Here is a 12,494-nt window from a genome sequence, read left to right as displayed (position 1 = left end):
GCAGCCTCTTGCTCGCCCAGGCGTTTGCCCTGCACTTGCAGTGGACGGCGGATGGCTTCAGAGTGGGCTTGGTCCATGTTCCGGCTAGATCGTTCTGTCACGAAACGGGGCTCAAGGGTGGGCCCAAATGCACGACTCCAGAGACAGCAGACAGTACAGAGGAAACCTTTATTCGGTCCGAGGTCTGAGATCAGGCAGGCAGTCCAAACAATCCGAAGTACTAGTACGGATGGGCTTACGAGGGTGGTCAGTGGACAGGCGTGGGTCGGTGCACGGAGAGCAGAAGTCAGGAAAACAGGAGTGCGGGAACGAGGCATCAAGAACAATGATCTAGTGGAGGACAAATCGTCCCCCAAGTCCTATAAATACTGGGAGGCATCAACCGGGACAAGGTGCAGGTGTGCGCTGACTAATTGGCTGGCCAGGCCCAGCCTGTACAGGAAGCCTGGAGCATGACACATACTTGAGAAGAAGTGCTTTTGCCATGAAGAAGATATTTTAATTGTCAAGCTCGAAAATATTAAGGCTTTGACAAAATGGCCTCATTCTTTTGTTTCCTGCTGATGAAAGTCCTTTGCAATTAAGTGTACGGATAGACTGCATAATTTTAAATTAATCCATTATAATTTTATCTAGCAAATGCACTTTGTCCCTCATTTTTTTCTTAACCTTGATTGTGTAAGGAAAACTACTAAGATGGTAGCAAAATATAACGAGAACATTACCATCTTATTAACAGTGTGTGTGGAAAACAAAACAAAAAACAAGTGTGAGAAGAGCCATAGTACCAGTCCCTTTATTTTGTTTGCTCCTGTGATTGTGCCTGATAAGATGCAGAAGTGTAATGTATGTAAGAGTTCAGGTACTGTCATCCAGTACACAGTGCTGCCTGTGGTCTTTTATATTTCATTTTAACATGTCAGTGACAGTCAGCTACCAATAAAAAATGTTTGTCTTGATAGAAAAGCTTTTTTGAAATGAGCATAATCCAGTGAGTGTAGGATTAAACTCCATCCAAAACCAAAACCAAAACGAGTGACATGAGCATGGACAGCCTCTTCCTGGTCAGGTTTGTCACAGGCTACACTCAGAGGTTCTCTCAGTCGATCGTCTCGGGGCAGAAAGTCCATGTCTTCATCTTGCATTCCCCAACACAGTGTCTCCACAACGGTCATCAGCTCAGCCACATACCCTAAATCAAAAACAAAGCTTGAAATAAAACATAATGTATGACTTTATTTTGATCTGTTTTCAAAATACAATTTTCTGAATTGAAAATATATTTTAATTTAGAAGATGTATGAAGCTAAAAGTAAGTAAGTTTTTTTTCGGCTTGTCCCTTTCAGGGTCACCACAGCGTGTCATCTCAGATGAACGCACATATATATTTGGCACAATTTTTACGCCGGATGCCCTTCCTGACACAACCCTTCTCAGGGAGTGGAGGCCCCAGTGGGATACGAACGCACAATCCCTGGTTTACCAAACCGGTGCTCTAACCACTGAGTTACAGGGCCTCCTGTATGAAGCTAGAAGTAATTTTTTAAATCATGGATCATGTGCATCCATCCATCTATTATACAAGCAGCTAATCCTCACAAGGGTCACAGGAGGGCCAGACCCTATCCTATTGGACAAAAGGTAGAGTACACCCTGAAATGGTCAGCAGTCAGTCGCAGGGAAGGTATTGACACCATCACTGAGAGGGAATTAAACCCACGCTGCCCACACTATAGTCAGGAGTGTGTGCCACTACACCATCTGTGACTTGGTCATGTGTATATTAAACCAAACTCTCTACAACAGTAAATACTAAGGCCAGCATAATTACATGTTTCACAATATTAGTCAGCCACCTGTCTATGAGTCATTATTATCCACAAGTTTCAAGGGGACAATTACAAAAAACTGCAATATAATATCAACCCATTTATAATACCACAGTTTGGTATTAATGAATTTTAATTTTATTAAACAATTTCTTCTTCTTCTTAAGAATAATGACAATAAAGGGATTTGTGTCTTCAGAATTTTCTACCATATTTGTACCCAGTATATGCAGAAACTTTACAGAAATTGCATAAATGGCTCAAAATTGAGTAGGAGACACAATAATCCTTGTGCAACATACGTTTCAATTTTGTTAAAGGTAATATAAAGCTTTAAGTTAAATATGAACAGTATGCCATAATTACCAAAGTTTGGATTATCGAGAATTTGGCGGATGACAAAGCCAACATTCTTGTACTTCGGATAATGAAGACTGTAGCGGAGTTTCCCATCTGCGGTTGCACTATGTGATCAATGCGCATTCTCATTGTAGTGCATTGCAGCCAACAATGTCCTAAGGTAAGAAACTACTTTACAAATAAATTGCTATTGTCACCAACACTGCCTCATTACAGATACAACCCTGCGTTCCAACCCAGTGAATGAAAAAGCTTACATTTTTGGTGCAAAATGTGTGACCAAGGACCAGAAGACCTCGAGGTCGGATGTCTGATACAGTGAAGATAAAAGGTATTTGAACACCCTGCAATATTGCAAGTTCTCCCACTGAGAAATCATGGAGGGGTCTGAAATTTTCATCATTGGTGCATGTCCAATGTGAGATAATCGAAACAGAAAAATCCAGAAATCACAATGTATGAATTTTTAACGAATTATTTGTGTGATACAGCAAATAAGTATTTGAACACCTGTCAATCAGCTAGAATTCTGACCCTCAAAGACCTGTTAGTCCGCCTTTAAAAGTCTACCTCCACTCCATGTATTATCCATGTATTATCATTAATCAAATGCACCTGTGTGAGGTCGTTCGCTGCATAAAGACACCTGCCCACCATGTACAATCGGTAAGACTCAAACTTGTAACATGGCCAAGACCAAAGAGCTGATCAAAGACACCAGAGGCAAAATTGTACAACTCCACACAGCTGGAAAGGCCCACGGAGAAATTGCCAAGCAGCTTGGTGAAAAAAGGTCCACTGTAGGAGCAATCATTAGAAAATGGAAGAAGCTAAACATGATGGTCAATCTCAAACCGAGTGGAGCCCCATGCAAGATATCACATCGTGGAGTCTCAATGATCCTTAGAAAGGTGAGGAATCAGCCCAGGACTACACAACAGGACTTGGTCAATGACCTGAAAAGAGCTGGGACCACTGTTTCCAAGGTGACTGTTGGCAATACACTAAGACGTCATGGTTTGAAATCATGCATGGCACGGAAGGTTCCCCTGCTTAAAACAGCACATGTGAACGCCCGTCTTAAGTTTGACAATGACCATTTGGATGATACAGATGAGTCATGGGAGAAGGTTTTGTGGTCAGATGAGACCAAAATTCAACTTGTTGGTCATAATTCCACTAAAAGTGTTTGGAGGAAGATTAATGATGAGTTTCATCCCAAGAACAGTATCCCCACTGTGAAGCATTGGGGTGGTAGCATCATGCTTTGCGGGTGTTTTTTCTCCCCATGGGACAGGACTGCACTGTATTAAGGAGAGGATGATAGCGGCCATGTATTGTGAGATTTTGGGGAACAACCTATTTCCCTCAGTCAGTGCATTGAAGATGGGTCGTGGCTGGGTCTTTCAACATGACAATGACCCGAAGCACACAGCCAGGAAAACCAAGGAGTGGTTCTGTAAGAAGCATATCAAGGTTGTGGCGTGGCCTAGCAAATCTCCTGACCTAAACCCAATAGAAAATCTTTGGAGGGAGCTAAAACTCTGTGTTTCACAGCGACAGCCCATAAAGCTATCTGATCTAGAGAAGATCTGTGTGGAGGAGTGGGCCAAAACCCCTCCTGCAGTGTGTGCAAACCTGCTGAACAACTACAGGAAACATTTGACCTCTATAATTGCAAACAAAGGCTACTGTATTAAATATTAACATTGGTTTTCTCTGGTGTTTAAATATTTATAAAGCTTACTATGCCCTGGACCATTTCAATGTCGAGGTTTGCATGTTTTGGGAGTTCAATGTATATGTGCCATAGTTTGCATAATGCCCATGGGAATCCGCACGACTTCCACAGACAATGGAATGGTCTTCCTCTAACTGTAATGCACTCAGCAGCCAAGACTGTCTCTCTCTCTCCATACAGGTTGCACAGCTTCGAACAGAACCCGCTCCTGATGATGGTAGTCGGTCCTCACTTTGCAGATGTCCACTCCGAGGCGTGCAAGGACACCTAGCACTTTGGTTGCGGAAGCGCCTACAAAGAGGATTGCACCCAAGAGTTTGGTATTTCCTGCAGGACTGTTGTTGGATTCTTTTCCTTTTCCTTTCGACTTGTCCGGTTAGGGTTCGCCACAGCGGGTCATCTTTTTCCATCTGAGCCTATCTCCTGCATCTTCCTCTCTAACCCCAACTGCCCTCATGTCTTCCCTCACCACATCCATAAACCTTCTTTTTGGTCTTCCTCTCGTTCTTTTGCCTGGCAGCTCCATTTTCAGCACCCTTCCACCAATATACTCACTCTGTCACCTCTGAACATGTCTAAACCATCAAAGTCTGCTCTCTCGAATCTTGTCTCCAACACATCCAACTTTGGCTAAAATTTAGCTAAATATTTGAAGTCGTGCACCCTCGCTATCTCTTCTCCCTGTAGCCTCACTCTTCCCCCTCCACCTTTCTCATTCACGCACATATATTCTGTTTTACTTCGGCTAATGTTCATTCCTCTCCTTTCCAGTGCATGTCTCCATCTTTCTAAGTGTTCCTCTGCATGCTCCCTGCTTTCCCTGCATATCACAATATCATCTGCGAACATCATGGTCCAAGTGGATTCCAGTCTAACCTCATCTGTCAGCCTATCCATTACCATTGCAAACAGGAAGGGGCTCAGAGCTGATCCCTGATGCAGTCCCACCTCCACCTTAAATTCTTCTGTCACACCTAAGGCACACCTCACCATTGTTCTGCTGCCATCATATATGTCCTGTACTATTTTAACATACTTCTCTGCCACACCAGACTTATGCATGCAGTACCACAGTTACTCTCTTGGTACTCTCTCATAGGCTTTCTCTAGATCCACAAAGACACAATGTAGCTCCTTTTGACCTCCTGTGTACTTTTCCACTAGCATCCTCAAGGCAAATAATGCATCTGTGGTACTCTTTCTAGGCATGAAACCATACTGTTGCTCGCATATATTTATTTCTGTCCTGAGTCTAGCCTCCACTACTCTTTCCCATAACTTCATTGTGTGGCTCATCAACTTTATTCCTCTATAATTCCCACACTTCTGAACATCTCTGAAACTACTTGTCAACCTTTAGCTTTTCGATCACGCTTGCTCTTTTTCAGTTTGTTCTTGGAGAAATGATGCTAGTGGTTACTTACCTCTGTGCCTTCACAAAAAATGTAAGTGAATGAATATAGAAATTCTATAGGACTTGGGTCCTAAAGTTTTATAGTTCTTTAGAAATTCTTTACAAATGTTCTATAGAATTATTTTTAGCAGGTGTCAGAGATGTTCCTAGAAAAACAGCGAAGACAAGCCTTGAGGACTGTAGTGAGTGAACTCAAACCAACCGAGATTGTCTTGCTCGCGAGGGACAGGCAGGGAGACCAACTGCATGAGTGCGCTCCATCAGACTGCTAAAGTGGTAGTCTCTGTCTCCTCTTTTTACTGCTTTCACAGGTCAAAGGGTTACATAGTTAGAAGCTCACACAATGAAAATGCTGACACAGATGGCTACACCAACAGCACATAAACACTAAGGTACATGTTTCTTCAAGGCTGCACGAGTGTCCTGATAACCCCACAAGATAAAAAGCAGGGCATTGTTTAAAGACATGTTTGTGTCATTTAGGAGTATCATCTTGTGATAGAAAGGGGATATCACCTCCCAGTGTCAAGGAGTATCTGCTTAAGGTCAGAAGGGAAAGACACTGAGGTCAGGATGGAGACATCGCTTCCAAGTGTTCGGGGGTATCTGCTTGAGGTCGGTAGGGGGGCATTGCCTCCCAGGTGTTACTGGGTCACATTCAAAGACACGCACGCAGCTCACAAATAAAATAATTCAGACTAAGACTAACAGAAACAAATACATTATAAAACAATTCTAACAATATCTATGGTAGTAATGATATGCGTTTATCATAATTACTAACATAGTATTGAATTCTTTCACAGCAGGGAAGGGCAAGTGTGTAGAACACACAAGGAACTTTTCTCCAGCAGTTGGTGCTGCCCTGATACGACATACAGAACACAAAAAAAATAACAAGGAACAATATAGCAACAAGAAAAAGACATTTCTGTTTATAGGAATTATTTCTTATAAGACGTGCGAGATGTGAAATCTATATAGAGAAGTGTGTTAACAATGTCAATTGTGCAAAAGGACCAGTTTAAGTGATGAATCGTGTGGTCTTCAAAATAAATAAATATATATATATATTACTCATACTAATATTGATTGGACCGGCAGGGTGTGAGTGAGTGAGTGTACTAACATGGCACAAGGCAGAAAAATAATAGGTTCGCTGATCAACAATTTAATGACTTAATTGCCAGAGGGAAAAAAACTGTTAAATGCCTGCTACTTTTGACTTTAGTTGATCTGTATCGCTTTCCCGACGGAAGGAGCTGGAAGAGCAACAATACAACGAGCGGGCATTTTAGCAAACACGTTGTCATAGGCATGGCCTGGTTTCTGCCATGAGGGGCGTGGCCAGGTCACTGCTCTGGGCGGGACCACCTCTGACAGCTGTCATTTGACGGTAATTAGATGAGGCATTTAGGTTTGGAATTTCACTGGCATTTGCCAGTTCGTTGTGTATACTTGACTGCATTCTGGAACTTTCTGATACCATGCGTAAATTAGAGTAATCCTGAGCCACAGCGATTCTGTGCCCTTGAGTTAGACCACATCTTGTCATGTTACTTAGTTTGCCTCATCATCATTGGATCTCGTTTCATGCTTTTTTGGATCCTGCCTAGCCTAGCATTTTTGTGCCCTTGCCTTGTTTTGGACTCCCTTTTGGTATCAACCCTTTTCTGGAATAAAACCACTTTCAATATTATGTTGTTGCCTGAAACTCCTGCATTTGGATCCCCCCCTGTGTTGCTTGATCACGACAGAATGAACTGCCCTGAACAGGACCCAGCAGGGAAGACACGGTGTCACCAGCCACGCCGTCAGGCACGCAGCTTATCTGCCTCCAAACCTGAGGACTAAGCACCCCCTATCCGAGTGAGCTCCATGCTATCGTCCTCTCATACCTTGTCACCCACACCACCCGTGTGTCATGATCACTTCCCAACCATGACCTGCTCACCATCACATATCTTGTTGGACTCAGATTTTTCAGATTACAGGGAAGATTTGAAGTTGCCGGATTCTGACTCGGACAATGTCTTTGAATTGTCTCTCCCGATGATGAGTCTCAGTCAGTTTGTTTAGCAGCGTCATGCTTCCAGCTTCCGTGCACCTTCGTCTCGTGCCTCCCATTGCTCATCAACCAGGCCACCGCCGACTTCTGTCCATATCTTTCCCGCGACCGATCCACAGCAGATTTTCGCCCGCCCCTCGCCGGCAATCCAGTCAAAGCAGACTAGCTCCCACTCCGCACCGATGAGCAACCCTCACCGGCATCCCGCTTCCACTCCAGCGACGACCAAACCACAGCCTACGTCTATCCACATCTCTCTGCCGGCAAAGCATCTGCCAACTTCCACCGACACTTTGCCGACGACCAAGCCAGCGGACTCGACAACGATGATCTTTGAAATTGCAAATCTCATGGAACGGATTAAGTGGAAATCAAACAATCTCGTCCCAGGATGGCCACCGTTGATTGAAGCCCATGCATCGGTGACGAACGACCCGCTGCTGAACCATGCTCACGTCGCGGTGGCGATAGACTCTTTGCCAAACCAAGCTCATGTCACGGTAGCAACCGAGACGCCGCCGAGCCACGCCCATGCCTTTGTGGCCACTGCGGAGTCATGAGCATGCCTCGGTGGGGATCTAGCCGCCACTGAGCCACGACAAAGCCTTGATGGCGACCGATCCCTGGCCACCTAATGACCATGTCCACGCCTCAACGGTGACCGATCCTTGGCCGCTCAATGACCATGTTCACGCTTCTTCAGATACCAATTCTCAACCGTCCAATGACCACGTTCACGCCTCGTCAGCGACCGATCCTCGGCTGCCTGACAACAAAGGCTTCAGTGACAACCGAACTTCGGCCACCTGACGAACACGCTTCAGTGACGACAGATCCTCGGGCGCCTGATGACCATGTTCACGCCTCGTCAACGACCCCTCCATCGGGCCATCTCAGCTGTGAGAACCCCTCCACGGCTGCCTATCTCGGCGGTGAAGACCCCTCCATGGCCGCCTGTCTCGGCGGCGACGGCCCCTCCATGGCCTCCTGTCTCAGTGGCGACGGTGACTCTTCGGCCGCCTCACGTTTCTGAGCGAGCAGCGACAACGATTCCTCGGCTGCCTCACGTTCTTGTGCCTGCGGCGGTGACGACTCCTTGGCCATTTCATGTTCCTGTACCAGCAGTGACGGCGACCGGTCCACGGCTGCCTCACGTTCCTCTGCCAGCAGCAATCATGACTCCACGGCCGCCTCACATTCATGTGGTGGCACATTGAGAAGAGACAGATAAGGTGTCTTGGGCATCTGATTTGGATGGCTCCCAGGTACCTCCCTGGTGAGGTGTTCCTCGTATGTCCTACCAGAAAAAGACAACCCAAAATACCCTGGACAGACTACCACTTTTAGCTGACCTGGGAACATCTTGTGATATCTGGGCGTCCTGGCTTAAGCTATTGCCCCTGTGACCTGACCCAGATAAGCAGTGGATGGATGGATGGATGGATGGATGGATGGATGGACAACTTCCTGATGGAAAGGACACAACAGGTGAGGCTGGGGGACACCACCTCATCCACAGGCACCATAAGAACCAGAGCACCCCAAGGTTGTGTCCTCTCACCTCTGCTCTTCTTGCTCTATACTAACGACTGCACCTTGTGGCATCCGACTGTCAGACTCCTGATGTCTGCAGATGACACCACGGTCATCGGCCTCATCAGAAACAGCGATGAGTCTGAATATCGACAGGAAGTGGCGAGACTGGAGCTTTGGTGTGGTCAGCACAACTTGCCATTGGACACTAAAGACTCTAGGGATGATTGCGGACTTTAGGAGGCAGCCTTCACCACAGCTATCCAACTGTCTTGTGGCAACAATCGAGACCTTCAAGTTCTTGGGAATTACAGTCTCAAAGGACCTGAGGTGGGAGATGAACATCAAATCCATCCTCAAAAAAGCCCAGCAAAGAATGTACTTCTTGTGGCTTCTGAGGAACCACAGCCTGTCACAAGAGTGACTGAGACAGTTCTACACAGCAGTCATCCAATCAGCACTCTGTACCTCCATCACAGTCTGGTCTGGGGCTGCCACAAAAAAGGACAAACTCTAACTGCAACCGACAATCAAAATCGCTGAACGGAGTGTCAACACAACGCTACCCACAATTGAGGACTTGCACACAACGCGAACTCGGTCCAGAGCAGGCAGGATTCTTTCGGATCCTCGACATCCTGGACGCCAGCTCTTCCAGCTCCTTCTGTTGGGAAAGCGCTACAGATCAATGTAAGTAAAAAGTAGCAGGCATTCCAATAGTTTTTTTCACCTCTGGCAATTAAGTCATTACATTCTTAATCAGCAAATTTACTATTTTCTGCCGTGTGCCATTATGGGGACACTCACATTCTGCTGGTCCAATCAATAACAGTATTAATAATTTATTTAGTAGACTATCGCGTGATTCATCACTTTAACCTGTCATTGCACTGGTCTATTACGAGAACTGCGAACAGGTAAAGTATGTATAAGTTTTACACAATGTAGGATGTTGACACACTTATCTCGTACCTGTCCTAAACTAAGAAGTGTTTACATCTTGCACGACTTTTATAAGGAATAGTTCCCCTAAATAGAAATGTCTCTTGTTCTTTGTGCTTGCTGCTTTGTTGTTCTTTCTTCTTTATGTCGTACCAGCACCGTCTGCTGGAGAAAAATTCCTTGGGTGTTTTTTTTACATACTTGACCGCTGATTCTGATTCTCTTTCTGGGGAGAGATGGTTATACATGAAATGTAGAAAAAAATCCACAACAATAACAATGATAACACTTAGTGCAGACAAAGAAATATTCAAGACATTTATCCTCTTCCAGATCAATAATTCTGCTGGAAGTCTTATTATAAATGACATGTATGGCTGTGCAATGCCCAAGTGCTCATTAAAGGGAACCCTTTATCCAGGTCTCAGGGGCTCAAATAATGGAACAAAACATAGACGAGCATGATCAAAGGTATGTGATGCCCACCAATAAATCAATTGGTTTCTTTATTACTTTAGGGAACAAAAGGATCTACACTAAGATCAATATTGGCACTGAGAGATATAAAGAGAATTTGACTAATCTGTCCACATGATCGTATCAAGTCAATTTTTTTATTGATAGCTTCTGCCTGATGATATTGTAAGGACAAATTAAATCAGAGTTTAATAGCTGCTGTAATGTATTGTAAATCAATATTTCTCTGGATACCAGATGATTTCCATTATTTTCGAGCAATGCAGCATTGACTTGTTGATGTGTAGACTGAAAGATAAATCAAATTGGGTTCAGATGACAACATATATTTATCATTTTGTTTTCAGTTCTGTATCAACATATCTATGACTAGAGCCTCTTCTATTCCTAGGATATTTAGCATCAAATATTTCTATATTCAGAGCAGAAGCTAATCCCTCTCACAACCCTCTCTTTCTTATAATTAAACATCAGTTCCAACATCTTGAAAAAGTATTAACTTCTTTTGGTTTCTTAATTTGTATTTTGTAACCCATTTTGTTACATTACAACATCTAATTTAAATCCATCGAGCCATTGCCTTCCGCTTATCAAGAGTCAGGTGGTGGGAGCAGCAGCTCTAACAGCGAAGTCCAAACTTCCTTCTCCCTAGCCACTTCATCCAGCTCTTACAGAGAGATCCCAAGGTGTTCCCAGGGTAGCTGTGAGACATAGTCTCTCCAGCATGTCCTGGGTCATCCCCGAGCCCTCCTCCTGATGGGACGTGCCGTAAGCCCATCTGTGGTCACTATTTATGGTTTACTTTTTTTCCCCCCCAATCGGGGTTTGGAGTTTTGCCCTATTGGGGGCTAGGATTAGTCATTAATCATTTCCTAATAAGGAACTTTGTACTTTGGCTTCAGACCAGACCTTTCTCACTCAAAAGAGAAAAAAATCTCATCCAGTTTCACCACTTTTTCTTCTATTATTCACATACATAAGATTTATGGTATCTTAAAGCAACAGGACTTTTTTTTTCTTTTAATATTATTATCGAGAGTAACTAAAAGCAGCATGTCTAGCTCGTCTTTGCTCTATGTTGCCCATATTGTGTTGCTAACTAAAGCACTGGTGGTGGGCAGCATATAAGGACGCTGTCATTATAAACCACATTGATGGGCTGCGTCAGTACTGACTCCTTTTCCTTTCGGATTGTCCCGTTAGTGGTTGCCACAGCGTGTCATCTCAGATGAACGCATATTTGTTTAGCACAGTTTTTTTGCCGGATGTACTTCCTGATGCAACCCCTATGCATTTTAGCCAGGGAGAGAAGCTTACAGCACCTGGTATTTCCAGGTGGTCTCCCATCCAAATACTAACCAGGGCCAAACCTACATAGCTTCTGAGATTGGATGAGATCGGGCGTCCTCAGGGTAGTATGGCCGTAGGCTTCTGTGTCAGTACTGTAACATTTGTAATTATGAGTGTACCCCTTTCAGAGTGGAGGGTGCGATGTAAGGTAAACAGGCAGGACAGTGTGTGGCCGAGCAGCAGGTTGTTGTTAGAGAAAGTTCCGTGTGCTGCCAGAATGTAAAAAAAACAACAAAAAAAAAAAAGACGTCAGGCGGTTCCAGCACACGATCAACCAAAATTGCCTCGCGATCGACACATTGAGCAGCCCTAGACTATCGCTCAGTACGTCACTTTAAACTACTCCCTTTGCACAATCGTCATTGCACTGACCTATAACGGTAAACTGCGAACGAGTAAGGCCAATCTATACAAGTTTAACATAATGTTGGGCATTGAGGCACTCTTAACTGCTCTAACTGAAGAAAACTGCATTTTGTACAACTGTGACTCTTATAAGGAATAGTTCCAATTAATTGCATATTTATTTTCTTCGTTCTTGTTAGTTTATTTGTTCTTGGTTTGTTCTGAATGTTGTACTAGGGCGGCACCGACTGCCAGAAACAAATTCCTTGTGTGTTGTTACATACTTGGCCATTAAAGCTGATTCTGATCATTTAAACATATATTGTGATACATTTCATCAGTTCACAACTCCACCATCTTCACCTGAATGTTCAAGACATGCGGTCACAAATCCGATGACCCCAACCACAAATTTGATCATTGAACTGCAACCTT

The 12,494-nt window shown here is 44.2% G+C and overlaps 1 pseudogene; it reads right to left on the bottom strand.

The window, feature by feature from the left end:
- Positions 1-11,674: 11,674 nt before the first annotated feature.
- Positions 11,675-11,793, bottom strand: LOC133504175 (5S ribosomal RNA; annotated as a pseudogene).
- Between the last annotated feature and the right edge of the window lie 701 nt (positions 11,794-12,494).

This window comes from Syngnathoides biaculeatus, chromosome 7, assembly GCF_019802595.1.
Source record: "Syngnathoides biaculeatus isolate LvHL_M chromosome 7, ASM1980259v1, whole genome shotgun sequence".
In the NCBI taxonomy this organism is placed as follows: Eukaryota; Metazoa; Chordata; class Actinopteri; order Syngnathiformes; family Syngnathidae; genus Syngnathoides; species Syngnathoides biaculeatus.
The sequence above is the reverse complement of the archived record's forward strand: the minus strand, read 5'-3'. Positions and strand labels throughout refer to the sequence as shown.